The sequence below is a fragment of the Schistocerca nitens genome, chromosome 3 (assembly GCF_023898315.1).
Source record: "Schistocerca nitens isolate TAMUIC-IGC-003100 chromosome 3, iqSchNite1.1, whole genome shotgun sequence".
Classification (NCBI taxonomy): domain Eukaryota; kingdom Metazoa; phylum Arthropoda; class Insecta; order Orthoptera; family Acrididae; genus Schistocerca; species Schistocerca nitens.
The window spans coordinates 269483679-269500673 of NC_064616.1; the positions used below are offsets into that span (position 1 = coordinate 269483679).

The window sequence follows — 16995 nt, forward strand, 5'->3', positions numbered from 1 at the left end:
CCAACAGAAATGTGTGCAGTGAAATGTAACTTACAAGTTACTTAATTTGATGACCTGGTGTCAATTACAATTTTATAACATAAGAATACAATTACAAGGGTACAGAAAACATCATTAAAAACATAATAGTAGAGATAACATTCGTAGTAATAGGGGCTTTACAAAAGAATAGAAATAAACATATACATCAGTGTTACAAAAATAATGACATAAGTACTTACATAAAGATCAGAATAACTTTTGAAACATCACCTCCACATATGAGCAACAAAACAGGATTTACCAAGTAAATAACATAGTATTAGAAAAATTCTACAACATAGCTCTAATCAGCTAAACACATAAAGACAGGAAAAACACAAATACACAAGGGTACACAAACACATAGAGGGCTGACACAAAAGGAATGGATAGGGTTCGTTTTCAGTGTAACTTTTGGTACTGCAGTATTGTGCGAACAAAACCTTTTTTGTTCTTGGAGATCTCCCTGTGTTCATCATTATTCCCAAAAAGTCCTATCTGTACCTCTTTTCTGTATTCCAACCATAAGTCTTTCAAAATAAATATGGCTCATTGTACAATACTCATTTAGGCCCAAATCTTTTTTTTATATACCTTGTCAATGCATTGCTTCCAATTCATCATAGTTAGTTTCTTATATAGTCTACCCCCTCTTAAGCTAACTTAAATCTACTGAGCTCAGATATATATACCAAGGGACGAGGCAATGCAGCATCACATAAAACAATGAACATCAATGACAAAAATTTCAAACTGGCAAAGCAAGCTACAGTAAATCTAAATTACCAAGCAATTCAACATTACTACTAATATGAGGCAATGCGCAGCAAACAATAAAATAATCATTAGTAAAACTGGCTTAACAGCGTAATACAAAGTCAAATTCAGTAACATTATGCCTGGCAAACAGCAGAAGCAAAAGCAATAAATTATATCTAAACATGACAACGCTCAAGCAGAAAAATATTACAGTAAAGACAACAATGCAGATAAGGGAAATGTATAATCACATCTTAATGTCTAAGTAATTAAAGTGGTGCACCACAAAAACTAATTCTACAAAAAAAATTACCCAGTAGTTGAAAAGAAAATTCCGTATGCAATTCCTGTGAAGTGAAATATTTTTTTTTATGCTCCTTCGTTTTTTTTTATTTACTCGATCTGTAGACAGAAAATATTTACATTAATACATCTATAAAATTTTATTTTTACCAATGCTGCAGTGCAGCTAGAAACTAGATATTAAACAAAATGGGCAAAGCAAGGCGTGAAACGTCATTCACTAGCCATATGGCATTTCTCTCAATTAGCACGACAATAGCCGTGAAATGTTTCTCATCGTTTTCAAGTTCGACCCTGTCGTTTTTGCGATGCTCTCTACAAAGGAAGGGTAATGGCCTCCCCTTTTTTTTTTTTTTTACCTGTGCCGCTGAAAAAAGGGGCTCGCAATAATGGCCTTTTTTTTTTTTTGTTTTGGGCGTCTGACACAGCTGTGTGCCCGCGACGCATTACGTGCAGGTGGTCACTTAACTTTCGTACGGAAATATTTACGACAGCAGTTTCCGCTACAATGGCAGTCTTAAATAAAAATATTTCACAGGTCAAGAATTAGCGTTGCAAATCTGTAAAAACAAAATCCTACGAATATAACAGTGTCCAAAAAATTTTCGTCGGCATTGTGATACATTCACGCATTTACACACATTTCATAACTCTAAAAGTACGATTCTCGGTTTCCAACATACGTCTTCACAAGGCAGAGTTCCTAACCGCTACTCATTACTCCTTACCTTATTACACATATACAAATTCTTCGACGCTTCTTCAATACTTCATCATAAGATACTTAGCATAATCAAATTCCTCATATAGCATCAAATTGTTCATCATAAACATACCTCAACAGCATAATACACATCGTCGTCGTAAAAATAACAGCATAACATCTCAGTCAACTCTCAAAATCGTCGTAGCTTCCTCCAATAATATCAAAACTTAAAAAAAATTCTCTGCTCATGTCAAAAGTGTCATCTACCTCAAATGTACTTTAAAATCATGCTCCCTTACCAAATACATCATTCAAAGCTCTCATAGTATCACAATGGTTCCGAAAAAATATGAACAGTTTACAAAGTACAGACAAAATACAGTTTCATAAGTGTGAAGTTATTCAACTGTGTAATTACGTAAGCATCTGTCACTGACGTAGTAAAAAAAATGTTTGTCTCTCTCAGTTAAATGATCTGATAGCTGTATAATACTGTGTTGGAGAAATATGGTACCGATGTGTAAAGTTGTATAAGCAAATACCATATTAGCTAGGGCTCCTTGTGCTTGCCAAACACATGGTACACAAAGTAAGTGTGTACCCCCCTGAGGATTAATGTAATTATACCCTCAGGTGTTACAGATTACAGCAATGGAGTGAAATATATCTCAGAAAACTTTCTTTGTAATTCAAAAATCTTTAAAAATAAATGTTTTAAGTACAAAATTAATCACTCAAATACGTGTCCTGTAGCGCTAAACTGTGCGTCATGTTGTAAGATAATCTCTGTGGAAGTCTCGTAGTTATCGTCCTCCGAAAGCTAAGTTCTGCAGAAGTCAATGTACTTACCTGATGATACACAAAAGTGAAATGCTTTGCGTATAGATATCTTAGTTATGCTTATTGTTGTGATGAAGAAAGTACTGTGCTGTAACGTATTGTTGTGCCACGAAAAAGGCTGCCTCATTATTGCTATACCACAAAAGTTACTACTAAAACATGTTTTTCTTTCCAGAAGAATTCAGAAAAACTGTGCAGATATAAAACAGATACACCGCAAAAGCAACATTGTAAACTGTCACTCATTAGTAGCGTCGTGATAACATCGTGTAGCTGTCACATAAACTAACCTCTGTGTCATCTGGTATCTCACAGAAAGCACTTTAATTTCAGAATGTATTTTCAAATAAACCAAAATGTTGCATTAAAATCTCAAGTTAAAAAAGCACATTATCTCTCAATAAACGGTTTTACGTGTGAAATGTGGTGTAAACCTTTGCTCTTCATAGTACTCAGAGTTTGAACAATGCAATTATCATGCGGTATACGTCGTTAAAGAATACTGGAATTTTTCTCAAGGTTAGCGTCTATGTTATTTTTCTCGGAGCCAGCCGGCGCAGGTGTCTGCCTGCGGTGCGGGTCATTGTCTGTCTCTCCACTGGCGCGCGTCGCTAATGGGATTCGGAGACCGAACCTCCACAAATTCGCCTTGCCGAGAGGGCCCAGCTCTGTTAGAATCCCGCCAGTTCTGATGCAATTCAGGTCTGTCGTTATGTCGGTAGTTTACATAGTTTCTTGTTTGTCGGTCATGTGGTGGAGAATCTCTCCCGGAATCGCAACTGCGCGCTGGACTGTTGCGTCTGAAAGTATTCTGTCTCCCTTGATAATAATAGTTCTGGTTACCATATTGTCTGTTTCTATGATTGTCCCTGTCATATTCATTACTACGGAAATGCGATCTTTCCCTGTAATTATTATTCTGCCAACGGTTGTCATAAGGGTGGTGTCTGTTTTGGTCACGATTTGTGTTGTGAGAATAGCCTTGTCGTGTCCAGTTCTTGTTTCTGTCGTCACGGAATTGTGACGTATGTGACCTGTAGTGATTGTTTTCCTGTTTTCGCATCCGGCGACTGTCAGTGTCAATTTCTAATTCTTGTAAGAGTCCCTGAAATGCTTCAATGTCGTCTTTGCAACGTCCTGCCAAAATAATATGTCGCAAATGTTCAGGCAGTTTGATTAAGCAAATGCGGATGAGTTCTGAGGGGCTGTATGGGTTTGACAGGTACTGATTCTTGTGCAACATGTCTTCAAAATATTTCACAAGACTGGAGAATTCAGATTGTTCGAAATGTTTCATCATTATGATGCCATGTTTTACTCGGTCTTGTGTGGCTTGAGACCAATATGCTGAGAGGAAGGCATGGTAAAATTCTCCTTCACTATGACAATCGTGAATGACCGAACGCATTCTTACAGCTGGTTCATTCTCTAAATAGCCACACATAAATTCTAATCTGTGTTCTAATGACCAGTTGGGGGAAAAACAATGAGAGAATTGATGGAGCCACGTTTGTGGATGAATGTCGTTGGCAGAATTATTAAACGTTTTGAATTTACGTGTAGTAATGAACAGCTTATAGTCAAAGTCATCATGTCGGCGAGTCGCATATCGGTCATTGTTACGTCGTGTCGGCGGTTCCATCTCAAAATTCGGTGTGCCTTGCCAATTTCTTTTATAATTTCCGAAGTGTCCTGTGTTATTATTTTGTGGTTGTTCCGTATTTCTATGTCCCTCTTCCTGTATTGGAGCGCGAGTGTCCTCTGAAATATGTAATTCTTGTATTATTTGTGCCAAATGATCTTGTACTTCGCGGATTTCTCTTTGGTGTTGCGTATTAATTTGATTTTGGTATTGTTTGAATTTTCTAATTTGTTCATACTCTTCTGTGTCAGTGAAGGCTACAGGTCTTGTGTCATTCAGATCATCATTTACCTTTGTAGATAAGTTAGTGACCTGATCCGAAAGTTCGCCTACTTTCTCCGATAGTGTACACATTTCCTCAGTGTGTTTTTCTGAACCAAGTTTCAGAGTGTCCATTTGTGTTGAAATCGAATCTACTGTGTCCTTCAAGTTTTCCTGAGTTTTTGCAAGTTGCATAACCGAATCGGTAGATGCAACTGAGTCAAATTTAGCTTGCAAGGTCTCATGATTTTCATGAACAGTAGTTTGCAGTTCTTTTATGGCTGCTTCGTGATTCTGTAGTGCATTTTCATGACGCGAAAAAATAGGTTGGAAATGCTCACAAATTTGTGTTTTTACATCATTACAGACCTTTTGACATTTCGATTCAATGTGATGTAACTCAGTAGTTAAATCTTCACGTGTTTGTTCAACCGTGGAGTCTAACTTTTGAAGATTTTGTTCCATTTGTTTCTGATTTTGCTCAGTTGTGTCTAATTTTTGAAGATTTTGTTCCATTGTGTCTAACTTTTGAAGATTTTGTCCCATTTGTTGCATTAATTGCAATAATAATGTATTAGTGTCTGGAATCTGTTCCTCTACGCTTTTCGGCAGTGCATTTGCACCGGCAACATTCACATTTTGACAAGCAGAAAATGTGTCTTGACTTATTTGAGAAAACGGTGAGGATCCAAAACCTGAATCTACAGTATTTGTGAGATCGTCTCGTGTCATTTCGGATTCCTGAGCCGAGCTACTGCCGACCGATCGATCGATAATGCTTCCCTGTTCTCTAATTGTTTCGCTGTCTACACCATTGTTTACAACCCGCTCCATTTCCCTATGCGCAATTACCAAATTACTACTTTTAACATTAGTTAATTCATTACTCTGCGGCGCTAACATACTGCTTTCGTCTTCGCTGTCATTTCTCAATTTACTTTGGAGCCTAGTATTACGTTTTTCACACGCCATTATTGTCACAGTATTTCACACGACAACACAGAAAAGCACAATTTGAAGATCAAAAATAAGAGAACACATTAACATAGCACTGAAAATAATATCTAGTTAATTGCAGCTGCGAAATACTTGGTGCAAATCTACATGCATGCCACAACTATTTTACTATACAACAATGAAAAACTGCAACTACAAAGGAAATTCTCTCTATAATTACGCGCTAGCAATAAACAAAATCTACACTAATTACACAAACTACAAGAAAAAAATCAGAAGATACCAGTGAGGTATCCTGGCAGGGTCGCCATATGAAACTTCCCCTTTGAATAATTTTACACGACTGTCCTTAACCTGACACACAATATTTTTTAGCGCAACGCAATCTGACTTTCAACACACAATATTTTGTTAGCGCAACGCAATCTGACTTTCAAAATTCTCTACAAGAGAATGGCCCTGACTAACATTAAACTATCTCTTTCACAAATCACTTACCTCACAAAAATCTTCGCTGCTCAAGCTACTGCAATACAGCGAGCGCCACTACTGCCAGCTAAATAAAAGATTCGAACTATGGAAGGCACTAACTACCCATAGGGATAGTTAGCAAATAAAAGATATTAATAGAGAACCAACAATGTATTTACCTTGATATCATGACAAATTACAAAACTCCGCCATCTCTCTCCCCACATCCACCACTGCTGGCGGCTCACCTCCAACTGCCCAGCGCTACGCGCTGTTCACAGCCAGCTGCCTAACACTACAATGGTTGAGTATTACAACAATGCAAAGCAGCCACAGACTGCACACGGCACAGCCGGTGATTTTCATACTGAGGTGGCGTTATCAATAAAAAAACCTAAACAGCCTACTTACAGATAGATCCCTTATCATTTAGCTACAAAATAGCAGGTCAGCAACTGGAAGCAGTTAATTCCATAAATTATCAGGGAGTACACATGAGGAGTGATTTAAAATGGAATGATCATATAAAGTTGATCGTTGGTAAAGCAGATGCCAAACCGAGATTCATTGGAAGAATCCTAAGGAAATGCAATCCGAAAACAAAGGAAGTAGGTTACAGTGCGCTTGGTCGCCCACTGCTTGAATACTGCTCGGCAGTGTTGGATCCGTACCAGATAGGGTTGATAGAAGAGATAGAGAAGATCCAACGGAGAGCAGCGCGCTTCGTTACAGGATCATTTAGTAATCGCGAAAGCGTCACGGAGATGATAGATAAACTCCAGTGGAAGACTCTGCAGGAGACACGCTCAGTAGCTCGGTACGGAATTTTGTTAAAGTTTCGAGAACATACCTTCACCGAAGAGTCAAGCAGTATATTGCTCCCTCCTACGTACATCTCGCGAAGAGACCATGAGGCTAAAATCAGAGAAATTAGAGCCCACACAGAAGCATACCGGCAATCCTTATTTCCACGAACAATACGAGACTGGAATAGAAGTGAGAACCGATAGAGGTACTCAAGGTACCCTCCGCCATACACCGTCAGGTGGCTTGCGGAGTATAGATGTAGATGTAGATGTAGATGTAGATGTAGATGTAGGTTCTTCCCACGAACCATACGCGACTGGAACAGGAAAGGGAGGTAATGACAGTGGGACGTAAAGTGCCCTCCGCCATACACCGTTGGGTGGCTTGCGGAGTATAAATGTAGACGTAGATGTAGGCAAGGACGTGGCCAATTTCGTTCCACAGTTGGAGCTGGTGCGCGTCTCTGATGACTTTGTCGGCGGCGGGACGTAAAACCCTAAGCTTCTTTCCCTTCCTTCCCCCTTTCCGCCGGGTTATCTTCTCCGGTGGTGCTGGTGCCACAGTACTCCCGTCCCTTAAGTGTCCTTTAAATTTCGAGGAGAAGTCGGATGGAATGTAGTAGGGTAACAGTGGCGGTAACGTCGACAATCATTTAGAAGTTTGTCACGAGGTTCTCGGTCTGAAGGCGGTGGCGTCAGCGACGTCGATAGGGGTATGTCGGACAGGTGTGGAAAGCAGTCGCGCTGCTCCTCGCCCTCCTCCAACTCTCCCACCTCGTCCTAAACTTTTCGTCCTTACGTCCCTTCCCACCATCGTCGCCTTTGCACTTTTTTTAATTGGAGAGTCGACAAATCGCGGCGTGGTGTGTGTGTGTGTGTGTGTGTGTGTGTGTGAGAGAGAGAGAGAGAGAGAGAGAGAGAGAGAGAGAGAGGCGTAATTGTAAAGGTGCGTACGCCGGTGGCTCCCACGCGGGGCGCGCATGCGCAGAGCGCGCGGCGTGAGCGCGCGGGCCGCCGGCGGCGGTGGAGCGGCGACGCGGCCGCAGTGGCAGTCGCGCTGGCGGGGCAACGGTCTGCTGGGTGCGGCAGCCCGCTGGGGCTGCCGCTGGGGCTCGGCACGCTGTCCAGCTCTCCGTCGCTGCTGTCCGGGCTCTCCTCGCAGTCGGAGGTGGCGCCTCTCGGCTCGCAGCAGCCCGAGCTCTCCCTGCCTCGCACCCTCAGCACCTCTGCGTTGCGCATCAAGCACCGCTCCTCTTTCTGGGACAAGTTCTGGCAGCAGCGCTCTCCGCGCGATATGTAAGTCGCCGTTACACTCGAGAGCATCGCGTCCTGCCTTACTCTCGTCTTCCTTCCTCGTTAGCGGTCCAGTCTCGTAGCTGCCACTTTCCTTTGTAGGCATTCGCAGCTTAGTAAACAGTCTCCGATCTCCTCAAACTCCGTCTCTCTATCCTGTAAAATACCGTCAAATTACTCTAACACGCAGTCATGCTGTGGAATTTTTTCGTTGGCATTATGTTTAGAACGTACTAAATCTTCATTTTCTCAGCACTGCTGCCGTCGGATAATGAACTATCGGCGACAAATTTCGCCTATGGGACCTTACCCGATGAAGCATTGTATTACCGACACTCTCTTTAGGTTCGCGGTTACTTTACTTTTGATGTCGATGTGATACGGGTTAAAGTAGGAATCTAGACCCGAGCCTCATCCGTCGAGATATTCGCAGAAGATCGTGTGCAAATATTTTAAGTGTCAGAGACGTTACAGTAAACTTGTAGTCTTATGCATTGAATAATATATGGCATGTGGTTCGTGGCCGGTTAGAAGCCGGAGATGCGACGCCGCTTCGGTGACCTGCGTGTAATTTTCACTGCGAAATTATTCAGGCAGCTTCTCATTTGGTCCCCCGAGGCTGAGTAAACCACCGCAGAAAAATTTAAAGTGGCCACCGGAATTCTCATCTTCGATCATGACATTACCAGGCCACTGGACCACAGGGGCTGTCGCGGGCTGAGTAAACACTCATCAAGTTAGGCTCATTTATTAACCTTCCTAGCGCTTGCGTAGGGGACCTAGCGTATGGTAACGCTGTTAAATCTTACTGCGCGCATTACGCAGGCACCTGTTGATATAGTGCTTGGAACACTTTCGTCCCAAATCGTTTTTAGTGGTGGTTAAGTACTAACCGATACGAAAATCGCTCGTCAATGGAAACAGCAGGATGGCATGTCCGTCAACTTTCCTCTCTCATACATAAGGAGTCAGATTCAAGTCACCTTTCAGAATGAGATTTTCACACTGCAGCGGAGTGTGCGTTGATATGAAACTTCCTGGCAGATTAAAACTGTGTGCCCGACCGAGACTCGAACGTTATCGGTCCCGAATTCGAGTCTCGGTCGGGCACACAGCTTTAATCTGCCAGGAAGTTTCAAGTCACCTTGTTTGACCACGATGACTTAATGGTTATGTGGTCGCCTTAAATCTTCACAGGAGAATACCTAACTGTGTCCTTCAGCAAGACTGCAGTCCACTTTCTTCATCTTCATCATCATCATCATCATCATCATCATCGAAACGACACCGATGCTCTGTCTTTGGTGAAGTAAATATTGGTACCGTAATAATACAGACAAAGAAATAAGTTCTTAATGAAGCTCGGAACGGCAGTCTTCCTCAAGACTCGAACCACCCTATCCTCCGACAACCCAAATGTCGACCTTTAGTGAGTGACACTTGACTCCTTCCACATCGTCTCAGAAGATAGACGAGCTTTCTGTACGACGTGGTTTATGCGACACTTTGTGCTGCCGCTTCTTTCACGAAACGTTATCGTATTAGGCCATTACTTCTGCGCCAGTCGAGCAACGAGTTCCTGCTACCGCTTCGTCACTCAGCCGTGTCACCTGGCGATGCTATTTGTATTGGGCCACTCGAGGATAGAACAGAAATAGACGGGCTGCGGGCAGAGACACATGGGTGCGCGTAATAGTTGCGGTGTCGGCCCTTTGGCCCTTGGTCAAGGCTGAGTGGGCGGCTGCGGTAAGAAGGGACGAGCCGGCGTTCCTAGCCCCCCCCCCCCCCTCCCTCCTGCCATTCCACCTCCTGGCCTCCTCTTCCTGTGACGCGCGCTCTAGACGCCACGTGCTGCTGCCTCTCACAGCTACAAACAAAACGCACGGGACGATAACGCCGCCTTCTCCACATCTCCACCGAAAGCGATGTGGCGAGACGATGGAAAAACACTGCCCAGCTGCCGTGTTTATTTTTCTCGAATAACTTCCCGTTCATACACCACGCTAATCAGTCAGTAGCAGCTCAGTTGGAAAAATGATGTCGACACCTACATCAATCTGGTTCTCGGGATACGATGTTTCTTTCAGCATCGGGACTTACCTGATGCTACTACGTTCGTATTAAAATGTTAGTTACACCGTCTGAAATGATACCATACGATATTGAAGGTCTGAAATGTTCAGAAGTACGATTCAAAGTTCCTTCGTACATGCCTGCAGACACTGTGGCGACTACAGCCTTTGTGAAATACATGCAATGTATTCGCATTTGCGAATGGAATGACGACAGTGGGAATTTGCGCCTGACAGGGACCGAACCCAGATGTCCCGCTTATCGCCAGCAGTCGTCTTACAATTCGGCTATCGGAGCACGACTCACGACCAGACCCACAATTCCGTGTGTCGTCAACCATGTGTCAAATGATATCACGCTATAAAAACGAGGCTCACCAATCGGCCGATAAGACACGCAGTTTTAAGAACAACAAAAGTTGTCAATATATTGTCCGAATATAAAATGGTATGGGCTATTGAGATTCAGAACACTATAAAAATGGTGTAACTCCTGATGGAATATGATTTCTGCAGCGCTGCACAGGGTTGGAATTCATTTCGAAATGACACATAACAGAATTGTTTCAAGGGAAATTTTATACGCTCACGTACAGTGGAATGTAAGTGCCAGATGAAACACATTGTAGAAAGTCACTCATATACATGCTGGGTGTAACTAAGTTCCTTTTTACGGCTTTTACTATGAGTTCTTTACACCAAAACAAGGAAAACGTCTAGTAAACCTGGGCTCTAAAATGTATACTTTAAAGGTATGAGCTCTTGTTCGTCTTCTCTACTATGAAAACTCACATCTCCTATTGAACAAGTGCTCACAGCTCTTAATTTGTGTTAGGAACCTGCCCTCGAGGTCTGTATACGCCCTACATTATTTACTTTATTCCCGAGAGGCTTGGAGGAGTCAAGTAACTCATCTTCAGCTGGGCAATAATATCTACGTCACTGAGCTGTGAACTCCTCACATCAGTTGCTAAGGAATGTTGTGAGAAAGAAATACTATCTGTGCCAGCATTACTGTCAACCACAGTCTTTGCGGTGTATGAAGAACTTTACTCGTTTCTAACGGAAATGAAAAGAGAGATGTGAACTTACTCACGTAAACTAAATACCTATGTGTAATCACAGTATATTATTTCAATTTTCTTTTGCCTTGGTTTCATGTGATCATCATTAGTGTTTGTTTGCATAGATTTGCTTTTGTACCTCTACCAGTTGCATATCATTACTATTTACTTACGTAGATGGCTGTATGGGGAATAACCAAACGCCAATTTTAAAAAAAGAAAAAGAAAAGAAAGAAACCGTACGCGATGCAGATTCAGTGGCGTCGTTTATGAAGTTTTGTAGTGTAATGTCGCAACATTGCGACATGAAAAAATAAATAATGTTGATGACTTTATGCTGCATGTTTTCTTTCTAGTATGAGTCATTACAGGCTTCATTCCAAATCTAACACAGATGTTATAAAGAAATTAATCTTGTACATCATTTATCGGAGAAGAAATCATCATCTTCTTCTTCTGTAAAACGCACACAAAGGCTCAATTTTAAGGAAGACTAGTGGTCGGACGAATAAAAGGTGGTACTGAGTTTGCTCCACGTGTTCTTAAACAAACTTAAAGTGTGAAATGGGACATTGTCCTCTGCAGAATCCTTCAGTGGGCGTCATTTATATCATAGAACGCATTTGATACACTGAAATGGCCACACAATCCTTGTCGTTACTCATTCTTGGTGAATAACGAGGAGACCGTAGAAATTCCTCCAAACTGCAGTCCACAAGATAAGTCGACTTCTACGCGCAATTGCAGAAAGAAAGTTGTACTGATCGCAATCTTCGTTGTCCATACACAATATCTAAATCACATGATTACAGATTGGAGTATATCTGGTCCCTCTAATTGTTGTTGGGACATGTTCTCAATTGGTTCCCGGTGGTGACTACAAGTTGCCGGATGGCCTCCTGGTTGAAGCTGTCGTGGTTGTGCAGGTCATCCTGGACAGTTATTAGAGAAACAGGTTGTTTCTTGATGCTGTTTTCATCCTGATGTCATTTGTATTCCTTTCGCTCAATCGGTTCTTAGTAAAAATATGGTCGTAAGGTATAATGGGATAGGAGAACCCAAGGGGCAGATTCAGGCTTCTATCTGCACTCACTTTTCCTCCATCGTACGATTCTCTTAAATGGTCGTCAGTCCCTGTCACTAAGAACTTGTTTTCGTCCAAATTTACACTGTGATAAAAATATACGGCTTTTGATTTCCACAACATTTGACGCCTGTACTAGAGGCATCTAACAGAGCCTCATTCTTCCATACATTTGCCCTGAACGAGTACGTTCTAACAATCTACGGCCATTTAGAGCAGTTAGGTCTTCCACTAAAGCGTAGCTACCCCAGATATGACTGACTGACAGGGTAAATCCGTAAAACAGTGTTGCACAATACCGCCAACTTTCTGCACGGCGGTAAGTGAAAAAGGTCTTAGCTGGCGAATCATTTGTCCGAAAGAACAGACACAATTGTGTCGATCCGTAGTTGACGAAAGAAATTTCTGACTTTTGCTGCATTGGGGCATTGAAATAACTTAATGGCGACAGATGAACATTTGTGGCCGGCCGGGATTCAAACCTGAGCATGTCTCCCGTCCGATGCATGTTCCCATACTCCGTAGTAGTGTCCCTTGTCCGCTATTCCTCTTCCCTCACAGCCCCACTGTAAATCCTGCGAGAGATCAGACACAATTGTGCATCTGCACTGAAAGGTCGATATGCTGTCGGACATACACATCCGAAAGAACACTCATCATACCCATATAATATATGCGCATGACGGCACATCGATTTTTCAGTCCAGATGCACAATAATGTCAGACCTCTCGAATGATACAGTATGGCTGCTAGCGAAGAGCAATAATGGACAGGGGACACTACTCTATAGTGGGCGACGGTGGAAATCTGGATCGGACGGGGGACGTGCTAGGATAATCGAAGCACCTTAAGACAGGAAATCTGGGTTAGAATCTGGGTCCTGCACAAATTTTCATCTGTCAATGAGTTATTTCAATACCTCAATGCAGCGAAAGTCGGAAATTTCTATCGTCAAGTAAACTGCTGTAAGTCTTGCAGGTCTGATCTCTCTCCAAGCCATCTGATACTGCTACAAGACAATGTCTCTTATTATACAGGACGCTCTTTTTCTTTATACTGGAGGAAAGGAAATCTGTGTCCGTAACACGCCAACATTGGTAATTACCGAGAGAGGTGGCGCAGTGGTTAACACACTGCACTCGCATTCGGGAGGACGACGGTTCAAACCCTCGTCCGGACATCGCGATTTAGTTTTCCGAGATTCCCCTCAATCGCTTCAGGCAAATCCCGGGATGATTCATTTGAAAGGGCACGGCCGATTTCCTTCCCCATCCTTTCCTCATCCGATGTGACCGATGACCTCGCTGTTTGGTCCCCTCTCCCAAATCAACCAACCAACCACTGGTAATTTCTGTAGCCACTTAGAGTTACACAACTTAACACCTGTAATTCGACGTAGTAACTAATGCTAGCTTGAAACAGTATACAGTTTTAACATTATCTTTACTGCCGTGTTCATAAATGCAACTAATGTACCAAAAAGGCATTCTGGCAAGCTAGATGAATGTTTAACTGCTTGACTCAACTAAAATGGACGAGTCCTCCCTCAGGCATGGGTGTGTGTGTTGTCCTTAGCATAAGTTAGTTTAAGTAGTGTGTAAGTCTGGGGACAGATGACCCCAGCAGTTTAGTCCCTTAGGAATACACACACATTTGAACATTTTAAATTGGACGACAATAAGAAACACTCCTTAGAAAAGTAGCAGCTTGTTGCTGTATTTCAAATCAATCCAAATTCGTGGCGTTTAAACATCATTAACATAGTTATATAGTGTCTGTAGTGGGTTCCGACCGAGGCCCACGAGAAAGACAGGCCGCGGCGCGTACGTCACGAAGGTAGTCCTGAACTCGCTCGCTCAGATCAGCACACAAAATCCGTTTCTAAACCTGTTAACTCGCAGCTGGGCGTGTAAGTACTACCTAGAATTGCATCTTCCACTGGAATCTGCTATTATGAAGTCTTACTGATTAACAGTACTACAGCAAAATTTAATTTAATATCAATACTCGATATTAACGGTATAACGGATTGTTTGTAGCATTTAGTCTCTTCTGCTTAATAGTACTCATTACATTCTGGAAGTGGTGCCTTATGCAACTGATAATCATTTTAGCACGATTTTATTTTATTGTATGCCAGTACAGCCATAACAAATTATAAGCAGGCCCATGGACTTCCCATCATTATAGGACTAATAACAGTAAGATTCCATACCAGCGGATTACAGTAGAAGATTCAGTTTTCGTTTGTACGGACACGCCTAGTTACGAGTGAACAGGAGTAGAAACGTAGTCTGTCAGCTGATTTGAGCGAGCGAGCGCAGGACTACCTTCGTGTCGTACGCGCCGCGGCCTGTCTTTCTCGGAAGCCTCGGTTCCGACATACAGTAACCTGTTGAAAAAGTATCGATCTATTTAGCCTGTATAGATCCACTCAACACTCATGTGTCGTCAGAAGCACATCACTTTCTACATGTTCTAAATTAATTTTCTTGCGTATTTAAGCAGAAAGTAACTATCGTTGGTGCTAAAAACTTTTCCTTTACAGGACGTCGTTAACGAAAATGCTGCCTGATCGCCTCAGCACACACGCTCTGTGCACGTTTATCAATAAAAGAATAAATTTTCAAGAAATATATATATATACGGCTCTTGTACAGCTGTACACACTTGGCTGTACTTATTAAACTACTAACGCTTGCAGAATTCGTCCAGTGCTCGACTAGTTTGGTTGTGGCGTTCATTCCTCTCGACTCGTCTTCACGGGATATTATTCCCATTCCATTGCTTTCTAGTAAATTAGCTTTTTTTTTCTCTCCATAAACATGACTTTTCAGTACAGAGGAGAAAACATATCCGTAGTTAAGGGAAAGGCCTCCGTTCGTTACAACTTTTAAATTGTTTATAATGTTTCCGACGGCTGTTTTTGCAGAAACTGCATTAAGCTGTGCTGTAGTGAAGAAAGGAGTCCCTTCTGACTTGAGTTACAGAACCCACAGACAACAATAATTAATGTAGGGAGACCGATGTTTTGAACCGAGCACTACCTAGTTAAGATTCCTACATGTTGAATTTTTACTTTATTCATGTGAAGAATGTTGTGACACAGTGACAGTCGAAAATAATCACAAGTTACTGTCGGTCAGTTATTTCTCTGATAAAGCATTGAGATACAATGGCTAGCCAGAACATTATGAGCACCTACCTAATAGCAAGTATGTCCACCTTTGGCACAGACAACAGCAGCGACATGCCGTGGCATGGAAGCAGTGAGGCCTTGATAGATCGTTGGAGGGAGTTGGCACCACATCTGCACATACAAGTCACCTAATTCCCATAAATTACTGGTATTGGGCGATGAGCTCTGGCGCCACATTCAATCACATCCCAGATGTATTCGATCAGGTTCAGTTCTGGCGAGTTGGGGGGCCAGAACATCAATCAGAACTCCCCACTGTGTTGCTCGAACCACTCTATCACACTCCTAGCCTTGTGACATGACGCATTATCTCGTTGAAAAAAGCCACTGCCGTCGGGAAACATGATAGTCATGAAGGGGTGTACATGGTACGCAACCAGTGTACGTTACTTCTTGGCCGTCATGATCCCTTGCACGAGCTCCACTGGACCCACGGATGCCCATGTGAATGTTCCCCAGAACATAATGGAGCCTCCGCCAGCTCGTCTCCGTTCCGCAGTGCAGGTGTCGAGGAGCTGTTCTCCTGGAAGACTACGGATTTGTGCTCTCCCATCGGCATGATGAAGAAGGTATCGGTATTCACCAGACCGTGCAACGATCTGCCACTGCGTCAACGTCCAGTGCTGATGTTCACGTGCCCAGTTCGGTCCTAGTTACTGATGTCGTGGTGTTAACATCGGCACGTGCACGAGTTGTTGGCTGCGGAGGTCCATCGTTAGGAGTGTCCGGCGCACTGTGTTTTCAAACAGAATTGTACTCTGCCCACCATTAAAGTCTGATGTTAGTTCTGCCACAGTTCGCCGCCTGTCCTGCTCCACCAGTCTTCCCAGACTACGCCGCCCAACCCCAGGACGTATGGACATTGTTTCACCACGTGTTGGAGACACTCACCACAGCACTCTTCCAACACTTCAAAAGTCGTGCAGTTTTCGAATTACTCGTGCCGAGACTCCGGGCCATCACAATCTGTCCTCTGTCAACCTCAGATACATAGGGCGCGTTCCCCGTTCTACACACGGAGAGCACGCTCACTACGTATGTCTGGCAATCAGTCATTCCTCGCCAGTGACACTGCTATCGCTTGGATGGGTTTATATCGATAGTAGTTCGGTGGTCATAATATTCTGGCTGTTCAGTGTATATTTCCCCAGTGAGATGGGAACACCAGTTCCCTTCTGTTTCCTTACATTTAATATTTTAAAGCGGCGTTATAATATTTCCAATCCCGGCCTTACGGATAATTTGCGAACAAAACGACACTTTTGCTCTAAGAGTAAACGTAAGTTGTCGTAAAAGCTAAACGTAAATTTTCGATATGCAAAAAATGGCTCTGAGCACTATGGGACTTAACATCTGAGGTCATCAGTCCCCTAGAACTTAGAACTACTTAAACCTAACTAACCTAAGGACATCACACACATCCATGCCCGAGGCAGGATTCGAACCTGCGACCGTAGCAGTCGCGCGGTTGCGGACTGAATCGCCTAGAACCGCTCGGCCACCGCGGCCGGCTTCA

At 42.9% G+C, this 16995-nt stretch overlaps 1 protein-coding gene across 2 annotated transcripts in view; it reads left to right on the top strand.

Moving 5' to 3' along the window:
- LOC126248235 (cAMP-specific 3',5'-cyclic phosphodiesterase) overlaps positions 1-16995 on the top strand; it is a 953544-nt gene that overhangs the window by 365145 nt on the left and 571404 nt on the right. The window contains exon 1 of one of the 2 annotated variants that reach the window (XM_049949067.1): positions 7844-8062. The exons of the other annotated variant lie outside the window; for it this stretch is intronic. The gene's annotated coding sequence lies outside the window, so the exon portion shown is untranslated. Of the gene's footprint in view, positions 1-7843; positions 8063-16995 lie in introns of those variants that run through there. 2 annotated transcript variants of the gene reach the window in all.